General features: G+C 37.7%; 1 long non-coding RNA gene across 3 annotated transcripts in view; it reads right to left on the bottom strand.

Moving 5' to 3' along the window:
* The window catches only part of LOC122810989, a 271,067-nt gene that overhangs the window by 44,911 nt on the left and 217,654 nt on the right, over nt 1-8,502 (bottom strand). The window lies entirely within an intron of this gene.

Below are 8,502 nucleotides of genomic sequence, written 5' to 3'. Positions count from 1 at the left end.
GTGTGACTCTAGTACTTCAGAGACAGCCTTAGGAAAAAGGAACGAAATACATGTGAGCTAACCAGTCTGACTCTAGTACCTCAGAGACAGCCTTAGGAAAAAGGAGCAAAATGCATGTGAGCTAACTAGTCTGACTCTAGTACCTCAGAGACAGGCTTAGGAAAAAGGAACAAAATGCATTTGAGCTAGCTAGTCTGAAAACCACTGTTAATAAAACTACCCTGACCTTAATTACCAAATAGGTTGTTTACCGGATGGACTTAGCAACCACCTCCCAACTTTCTTCCTATGAAAATGTACAAACTTACCCAAACCTACAGTCTATAGCCTATTTAGAAATGATCGCAATGTTAATCCTCATTATCTCAACATTACATTAAAAAAATGTAACTGGGAACCCTTACGCACCCTTGACATAGACCAAGCAGTGTGTGCACGTGTACATGTGTGTGTGTGCCTTTGTCTGTGTTTATGTGTGTGTATGTGTGTTTGTATTTGTGTATGTGTGTATGCATGTGTGCATGAGTGTGTGTCTGTGTGTGTTTGTGCATGTGTACATGAATGTGTGTATGTGTGTGTGTGTGTGTGTGTGTGTGTGTGTGTGTGTGCCTGTGTGAATGTGAGCATAAATTTGTCATGTGTGCATATGTGTGTTTGTGTGTGTATGTGTGCATGTGTGTGTGTGCATGAGTGTGCATGTGTGTGCGTGTGTTTATGTGTATGTGTGTGTGTGTGTGTGTGTGTGTATGTGTGTTTCTGTTTGTATATGTATGTATGTGTGTGCATGAGTGTGTGTACGAGCATGAGTGTGTGTGTCTGTGTTTGCGCGTGTGTTAATGAATATGTGTGTGTGTGTTTTTATGTGTCATGTGTGCCTGTGTGCATATGTGAGTGTGTATGTGTGTATGTTTATGCCTGAGTGTGTGTGATTGTGTTTCCATGAGCATGAGTGTGTGCATGTGTTTCTGGATGTTTGTGTGTGTGTGTGTGTGTGTGTGTGTGTGTGTGTGTGTGTGTGTGTGTGTGTGTGTGCTTGAGTGTGCGTGTGTGTGTGTGTGTGTGTGTGTGTGTGTGTGTGTGTGTGTGTGTGTGTGTGTGTGTGTGTGTGTGTGTATGCATGTGCATTCATGCATGCATGTCCGTGTGTATTTGCTTACTTGGGCGAGGAAAGTTCTGCTGGGTTTGTTAGATGTAATAAGCTCTGAATGAGGGGTAATTGAGGCCATGGATGGTGTACTGACCAGAGCTTTATCATAGCTGTGATAGGTTTCTATGTTTGCTTGATGACAGAATGTTCTGCACAGTTTTACATTGATACTATGTGTATAGCTACATCTCTCACAGACTGAAAGTGTGTTGTCAAATAAAAGTTCCTTATTGTGCTTTCATGGTGCAGAGGATTAAATCCCTGACAGTGGCAGAGATTACTCAGGATTGACTAGCACTCCAGGCACGGAGAAGACAGTCTGGGGAGTGGGAGTGACTGAGTGATTGATACCAGCTCATCCTTCCTGGGTGGAAGGAGGTGGCCCACTGCTCTGTAATGCCTATACCTTCTAGTGAGACAGGTGGAGCACTTGTATATATGGGTCAGGACAACCTATTGGTCTCACTAAACCATGTATATATTGTAAAGAAGCACACATGCTGACAAAGAAAGACATAGCAGACCCTCAGGTCTGCAAGTGCATGTCAGATTATGGGGAAAGGTTAGGGACAGAACACCAGGTGATGGTCCTGCTGGCTCTGTAGAGAACAACTTTATGAAAATATATAGGAGACATAAAAAGTAAAAAAAAAAAAGTAGTTTATATTTCACAAATGCATGGGAGTTCCTAGTTCATGCACTGTTCAGGCATCTATGATCAGTCAAGATTTTTAAAGGTTTTGTCATTAAGCTCCTGCATGTCTGCTAATATCAAGGCACTTCAGTTAAGATGTTGTATTTAATAAAGGAAAGGCAAAAAGCAGCTTCAGTAGTAGGTTGGTGAGTATTTTTTATGTTCTTCTCTTAACCTAAATGAAGAGTTCCTGATCTATCTGGTTACTCTAGTACCTCAGAGACAGGCTTAGAAAAAGGAACAAAATGCATGTGAGCTAACTAGTGTGACTCTAGGACTTCAGAGACAGCCTTAGGAAAAAGGAACGAAATGCATGTGAGCTAACCAGTCTGACTCTAGTACCTCAGAGACAGCCTTAGGAAAAAGGAGCAAAATGCATGTGAGCTAACTAGTCTGACTCTAGTACCTCAGAGAGAGGCTTAGGAAAAAGGAACAAAATGCATGTGAGCTAACTAGTCTGACTCTAGTACCTCAGAGACAGGCTTAGGAAAAAGGAACAAAATGCATGTGAGCTAACTAGTCTGACTCTAGTTCCTCAGAGACAGCCTTAGGAAAAAGGAACAAAATGCATCTGAGCTAACTAGTCTGACTCTAGTACCTCAGAGACAGGCTTAGGAAAAAGGAACAAAATGCATGTGAGCTAACTAGTCTGAAAACCACTGTTAATAAAACTACCCCAACCTTAATTACCAAATAGGTTGTTTACTGGATGGACTTAGCAACCACCTCCCAACTTTCTTCCTATGAAAATGTACAAACTTACCCAAACCTACAGTCTATAGCCTATTTAGAAATGATCACAATGTTAATCCTCATTGTCTCAACATTACATTAAAAAAATGTAACTGGGAACCCTTACGCACCCTTGACATAGACCAAGCAGTTGACTACTTTAATAGTACTCTTACTAATATCCTTGATTTAGTAGCCCCCATAAGAAAAATTAGAGCTAAACTACATTATGCTCCATGGCTTAGTAAATCCTCTAGAGCCTTATTAAAGTCCAAAGATAAAGCATGGAAAACCTGGAAGAAAGACAACACTAGTCTATCCAAACAAAACTACCATCAACTTAGGAATCAGGCCAAAAATCAAACAAAGCTCAAAAAACAGAAATACTTTCTAGGTATCCAAAACAAACACTCTAACAAACCCCAGAAGTTCTGGCATGCAATTAACTCCCTACTAAAACCTGGTAAAACCACCACATCAGCTCCCACCTCCACCAAATCAGTTAGTAATATAGCCTCCCAATTCAATCATCACTTTACTGAATCCATTAAATCACTACCCACTAAACTATCTAAAAATAGCTATACATCCATGCCAACAACACCTCCTAACAACACACCCCCTTTGTCCTCTCACCTGTCCCAACCTCTACTATAAAAATATACCTATACCTATTAAAACTCAAACCCACTACTCTTGCAGCATATGGTATACCAGCTAATTTCCTAAAAATGGCTGCCGACTCCTTATCCTACCTGGTCTCAATCCATATCAACCGCTCCATACAAGAATCCTATATCCCTCATCTGTGGAAAATCTCTTACATTATTCCCCTTCATAAAGGTGGAAATTCCTATGATTTCTCAAACTACCGCCCCATTGCCATTCTGTCTCTTTTATCAAAGATACTTGAGAAATGCATACACTCTCAGGTCATGCATTTCCTAAATTCGAACAATCTCCTCTCCTCTACACAACATGGCCTCCACCCACACCACAGCACTACCACCACCCTTCTCTCTTTCACAAACCTGGTTAACCAACACAGGAATAACAACATTTTTGTATCTGCTACATTCCTGGACCTCTCTAAAGCATTTGACATGGTTTCTCACTCCATACTAATAGATACTCTAACGTCTTTATCCTTTGCCCCTAACACTGTTGCATGATTTAACAACAACAGACAACAATCTGTCTAGTGGCAGGGTGCTTTATCACCTTTACTCCCAACCACCATTGGTGTATCTCAAGGTTCTGTATTGGGTCCACTTCTCTTTTCTATCTTCACCAGTAATCTGCATACCTCAACCCTGCAGGCCTCACTCATACAGTATGCAGATGATTTGACTCTTATCTGCTCAGTCCCATCTCTTACCACTATACAGCACCTTGCCTAAGAATCCTTTGCCTCAGTGGAAAGATGGATCACTGATATCCAACTTATCTTAAATCCCAACAAAACTAAATTAATTCTATTTACCCCAAATAACTCAAACACCTCTCTACTCTCCTTTTCTATCTCCTCCAATAATGGGACTGCCATTTCACCCTCTCCCCACACCAAGCTTCTTGGCGTTGAAATAGACAACAACCTCCACTTTGACATCCATATCTCTCAAACTATTAAAAAGGTACACAAAAAAATGGGTTCCCTATACAGACATAAAAACTTTCTGTCAGATCAGGCTCAAGTCACCCTAGCCCAAACCCACCTTCTTTCCGCATTAATGTATGCAACACCAATTCTGACATATGTTATAAAATCTGACCTTGACAAACCTGAGTCTTGTTATAAGAAAATCGCCAAGTTTGCTACTAATTCCCCCTTTAGAACCCATCATTGTATACCTCTTAGGCAACTTCAGTGGCTAGAACTCCCACAATTATCACTAATTAGTCATAGCATATAACAACCTAAAACATCCTGATAATACTCCAGCTCTAAGGAAATTACTGACTCACTATACACCAAATCGTCCACTCCACTCTGCCAACAAATGACTCCTCTCTATCTCCTCAGCCAACAATATAGCAGGTAAAGCTCTATTTTCACATAGTATAGCTAAGAGATGGAATAACCCCCCCCCCTGTGACTTCTGCATCAACTACCACACAATTCAAAAACTCTCTTAAGGGTCATCTTATAAACTCTTGGCTGTGTCCATGTGTTACATATTTCTAAAATATGCCACCTCCATCCTTTTCTTTCTCTCCTACTTCAGGCCCCCAATAAGCATGGTATTTATAAATGGTATCCCTTGACATACGGTATTTTGTTGTGATCTCTATCCTTATTTTCACAACTAACAAAATGTATATATGTAATTATTGTTGATGAGAACATTTTTCTTTATTACTGTTTCTTTTTCACAAATACTGCTAGTATAACAATGTCTTTTTTTTACATTATGTATAATGTCATTAGTACTGTATTAATTAAGTGGAGCTTTTCTCCTCGGGCCTCCGCTGTAAATGGACCTCATCCAGTCAGACCTTCCCGGTTAACAAATGTAAAATAAAAAAATAAAATAAATAAATAAATAAATAATGCTCAGCACTGAAGAAATGCAAGTAGCTAAACTGAGCTATAATCCTATCTACTCTAGTAGGTGCACAGCATAGCTAATACTCCACTGGTGGCATTAAACATGTTGATAAGCATGCTGCTCATGTTGAGAAGGGGTCAGCCAGCAAACTCTGCATAGTTATAAATCAGATTTTTCAAATAATAAATGTATCTGCATTTTATTTACATTTGCAGTCAATTTTTGTTTCTGAAAAACATTTTTGGTTGTAATACCAGGCAGTCTGGAGGGGAAAAGGTGGCAGTTAGTACCATTGACAGATGATTAACTGAATTTCTTGCATTTTTTCATCCCTGGATAAGAAATGTTAAAAGTAGTATGAAGTCAACCTTTTATCCATAAATCATGTCTTCTTCATGCCTTGCTTTATCAGCTAAAAATATATAAATATATTGTTATACAACAATGACCGGATGCAAGAGAAAAATAAAAATGATATGATAATGCTGTTTACCATATTTTCACGTTCATCTAATAGACTGATAGTCATTGTTTTTGTATGTCTGATTAAAATAATACATTAAACAAATGCATTTATAGGATCATAAAACCAAAGGAATTACAACACAACTAAGTTGGCCAATACCTGCTATCATAATGTACTTCCTGCTTCTACAGGACAAAACAAGTCAGGCGAGGGATGAGTTTCTAAATGTCCAGCCATTTGTCCAGGTTCATATTGAAGGATGCATGGGTGCTTAACATCTAAGGGCAGTTTATTCCACAGAAGGTGTAACAACTGTGTAAGAACTCTGTTCCAACAGCATGTCTTATTTATATGTTGCTGCAAATTCAAATCATTAGTTCTAGTGTTTGTGGGGGTATTTGTCTTTTGGAGATACAAGTGATCAAAGAGGGCTGGGTCCTTAGGTCCAAAGATATGAATGTAACAGTGTATGAAGACTGAGTATATAGATTTGGCTGTTTTCATATATGGGGGGTTTATAATATTAATCTTTTTAGTTAGGAACTGCTGGGGCCTTGCTAACTGTATGATTTGTCTGGACAGGTACACATTAAAGGGGGTACTGTGCTCTCTAACTGGTCTACTTAGAGCAGAGGACAGTGGGATGATTATGTCTTTTAATCTAGTTGAGATACCTTTAGATGTTTTGCTAAATAGAAGGATTTTATGACCACTAATGCTATACAGTGGTCGTAGGAGAGGGAAATGTTAACTAAGATGCCAAGATCCCCGACTATCATATCTATTTTGAATGGACTGCTGACAGTACTGTAAACTCAAGATAAGAGGGTTTTTTTTTTTTTTTTGCTAAATGTGATGATACCGCACATTTTGGCAGTTAATTTAAGCATTTTACATTACAATATTGGAATACAAGAATTAGTTCTAGTTGTAGTGATGCTGTGACAATAACACCCAATGAGCAGTCTTCAGCAAATTCATTAGCCACAGATCTAGGTTTATGGTTGAGAGATCAGTGAAGTATATGCCAAAAAAAGAGGGGTCTCAGCACTAAGAAAATACAAGTGAAACATATTTTTAACAGTTGCAGATATAATGCCTTACAGTTAAAGTTATCTTTAACTATAAATCATTACTTTTATGGAGACTTGTTCAGAAAAAAAGATATACATTTATACGTCAAAAAGGATGAGTCAAGTAAGTGAGTATGTTGTGTTGATCACTTTGTTATTTGTGCCATTTGTAGTTTCAGGTTGCAGCAAACAGACTCACTATTATGTAAAAATGGTCATATTTGTAGTGGGCCCCGTAGCCCACATAAACGGTCTTAAAACTGTGAGCCATAAAATTATGCATCTCTTTTGTAGTGCCTCAGTACAGTAGGACTAGAACTTGTGCATTTAATTTATATCAAAGTCTTTAGCACAAGTAATGGTATTGGTTTATAGTTGTGAAAATGATATTCAATTTTTATTAGTTAAAATTCTCAGAAATATATCGGTGATTCTATGATACTATAATAGCTTTCTGTGTTTCTTCATTTAAGAAAAAAAATCAGTTTAATTGCAAAGTGCAGATTTCAGCATAACAATTAAGCAATTTAAAAAGAAATACAATTACTGTTGAATTGAGTGATGTAGTTTAAAATGTCAAATTATATGTGGTTATTTGGTTTTACTAGTGCTTAGGCAATCCAAATTCTAGAAGTTAAGAATTTAAGCAGATTTTTTCTGGAAAAGTGGAAATAAAGCAAGGAAATAAGCGTACATTCAAAACACGTGTAACAGGTTGGTTGACTACACAGTAGGGTAAGTTTGCATTAAGGCCACTTAGAATAAAGGGACATTGCAAACTTTGTAATTCATGGAGTCCCTCATATAACTACCGATCTTGTAGGAAGGAAAGAAGTTTACCCTGCAGAAGCAGCAGAAAGCAAGTTATGCTTTTGTTAAAGTGATTGTTTACAGTAATTTACAAAGTGAAGTAATGAACTATGATCAGTACGGGACCATGGAATAAGTAGTATGCTCTGGCGCTAGTTAAAATATTCTGACATATCACTGTGAATATGATGATCGAGCAACAGCCTGAGTTTTAGGTGTAATATACTGGAAGCATCAGATAACCAGCTAGTCTGTTTCAAATTAAGAGGACAGTAAAATGCATTTCACAAATTTTTATAATAGAATAATATAGATATGGACAGCGTGAGATGAATACGAAGCTTATATTCTAAAACCTGTTCAATACTGATTCGAGTGTTCCTCAGATACTTTTATTGTGGTTGCTTCAAAATGATACTGCATTTTTATTTGTTATTTGTTAAGCAGACAAGCAGGTTGGTCAGATTAATCATTTTCATCCATGACCCAAGCTGAAAGAGAGACTGCAGCTTAAGTAATAAAAATATAATAAGAGAGGGTTTGAAGTATTTACAACGGGAAACAGATATGAAAAAAAAATGTATATACAATCAAAAGATGTCATTAACATTTACAAACATAAAATACAGAGATATGAACTGGTTATTGATTCACTATGTCAGGAACAATTGGTAAAAAATTGATGCTGTACAGACCGTGTGATGACATACCCTGTGAAGGTTTGTTATTGATTGTCTCAGAAGCATTTGTACTGATTTACTCATTCTGCTAAGAATGATTGCTGTATATTTCAATTGATACAAGCAATTAGTGATAAATGATTCTAAGTTGCAGGTCCCATTTTGGCAAAGATTTTTTTCACCACTAGATAAGCCAGATTGGGGTCTATGAGTTAAGATGGCATCACTACTGTTCGTTCTTAAACAGTACATAGTCTGTCCGACTATTAGCTTTGATTTTACTACCAGGCAATAGTGAAGTACAGTAGAGAATCAATTATCCAAACTAACTGGGACCAAGGGTAGTTCAGA

Source organism: Protopterus annectens, chromosome 9.part0, assembly GCF_019279795.1.
Source record: "Protopterus annectens isolate FY-2018-M chromosome 9.part0, PAN1.0, whole genome shotgun sequence".
In the NCBI taxonomy this organism is placed as follows: domain Eukaryota; kingdom Metazoa; phylum Chordata; order Ceratodontiformes; family Protopteridae; genus Protopterus; species Protopterus annectens.
This window is presented reverse-complemented; position numbering and strand designations above follow the sequence as displayed.